This window comes from Drosophila virilis, unplaced genomic scaffold, assembly GCF_030788295.1.
Source record: "Drosophila virilis strain 15010-1051.87 unplaced genomic scaffold, Dvir_AGI_RSII-ME tig00002251, whole genome shotgun sequence".
Classification (NCBI taxonomy): Eukaryota; Metazoa; Arthropoda; class Insecta; order Diptera; family Drosophilidae; genus Drosophila; species Drosophila virilis.
Genome location: NW_027212903.1, coordinates 102,865 through 105,000, shown reverse-complemented (window position 1 = coordinate 105,000; position 2,136 = coordinate 102,865). Strand labels below are relative to the sequence as shown.

The 2,136-nt window shown below is 29.1% G+C and overlaps 1 non-coding gene across 1 annotated transcript in view; it reads right to left on the bottom strand.

The window, feature by feature from the left end:
- The window catches only part of LOC6637044 (small subunit ribosomal RNA), a 1,995-nt gene extending 1,814 nt beyond the window's left edge, over positions 1-181 (bottom strand). Inside the window, exon 1 of the ribosomal RNA XR_049301.2 lies at positions 1-181. This exon is cut by the window's left edge and continues 1,814 nt beyond it. This is a non-coding gene — a ribosomal RNA (small subunit ribosomal RNA).
- Between the last annotated feature and the right edge of the window lie 1,955 nt (positions 182-2,136).

Genomic DNA, 2,136 nt, shown 5'->3' with positions numbered 1-2,136 from the left:
TTTTAATTGCATGTATTAGCTCTAGAATTACCACAGTTATCCAAGTAACTGTTAACGATCTAAGGAACCATAACTGATATAATGAGCCTTTTGCGGTTTCACTGTTAATTCGTGTGTACTTAGACATGCATGGCTTAATCTTTGAGACAAGCATATAACTACTGGCAGGATCAACCAGAATAATGTTTTTATAATTTGTATGTACAAAATATACATACATATTTACAAAATGTATTTACATTACAACTTAATATATTTTTGAATAAAAAATATACTATAGATATTAATGTTATATATAAACGAATATGGCCATTGTTACATAGCATTTCATGTTCGTTAATTTACGTTTCACATTTTTTAAGATTCACCACATATTATATCTATATGAAAATATATACAATTCGTTCAAAAATATCTTTATATGTACACTTACTTAATATATATTTTATCACACATTGCTTAATACCATAACGGAATAAACACTTTAATTTTGATGACAAACTTGATAATTTATTTATATGTATAAATTATGTATGCATAACTTGCAAACATAATTATGCGATAAAAATATATTAAGTAAAACAAGTCACATACTATATTAAATAGTATGTAAAATGTTAAAGTTTCATTTATGACAAATATTTAAAATAATTACAAAAATTTTAGAAACTTTTTTTCCAGCGTACTAATCGTCCATACATCTGTATGAATCGAATTTCCACTGGATGCAATTGTTAAATTTTACGATAAAAGGAAACCCATTTGTTTACACGATGTAGTAACAATAAAATTATTACTAACAACACATCTTGGCTTGAAAGTTTCACAATTATCTTTTTTTCTTAATATCGTAAGCCAAATGTTATACAACATAACAAATAACGATATCTAACTCAAATAACGAGTATATGACAAACTTTTAAAATTATACGCTTTCAGCGTATAATGTGATGAGCACACACTGCTCACCATGAATAGGTTTTTTGACACATCATCTATAATGGCGATATTTTTTTCAAATGCTACCATTCACCTTAATGTCTTCATGTACTAATTTAATAATACACTTTTATAACTTCATTATTCTCCTTTTATAAACATAATTGACTTATGCCGGCAAGGCAACACTCCACAGTCATATGAATTTACCGTATTTAAAATTTTTCATATGACATGCCTTGCGCGACACCACTCCCTATATAGGTTTTTTGACACATCATCTATAATGGCGATATTTTTTCCAAATGCTACCATTCACCTTAATGTCTTCATGTACTAATTTAATAATACACTTTTATAACTTCATTATTCTCCTTATATAAACATAATTGACTTATGCCGGCAAGGCAACACTCCACAGTCATATGAATTTACCGTATTTAAAATTTTTCATATGACATGCCTTGCGCGACACCACTCCCTATATAGGTTTTTTGACACATCATCTATAATGGCGATATTTTTTCCAAATGCTACCATTCACCTTAATGTCTTCATGTACTAATTTAATAATACACTTTTATAACTTCATTATTCTTCTTATATAAACATAATTGACTTATGCCGGCAAGTCAACACTCCACAGTCATATGAATTTACCGTATTTAAAATTTTTCATATGACATGCCTTGCGCGACACCACTCCCTATATAGGTTTTTTGACACATCATCTATAATGGCGATATTTTTTCCAAATGCTACCATTCACCTTAATGTCTTCATGTACTAATTTAATAATACACTTTTATAACTTCATTATTCTCCTTATATAAACATAATTGACTTATGCCGGCAAGGCAACACTCCACAGTCATATGAATTTACCGTATTTAAAATTTTTCATATGACATGCCTTGCGCGACACCACTCCCTATATAGGTTTTTTGACACATCATCTATAATGGCGATATTTTTTCCAAATGCTACCATTCACCTTAATGTCTTCATGTACTAATTTAATAATACACTTTTATAACTTCATTATTCTTCTTATATAAACATAATTGACTTATGCCGGCAAGTCAACACTCCACAGTCATATGAATTTACCGTATTTAAAATTTTTCATATGACATGCCTTGCGCGACACCACTCCCTATATAGGTTTTTTGACACATCATCTATAATGGCGATATT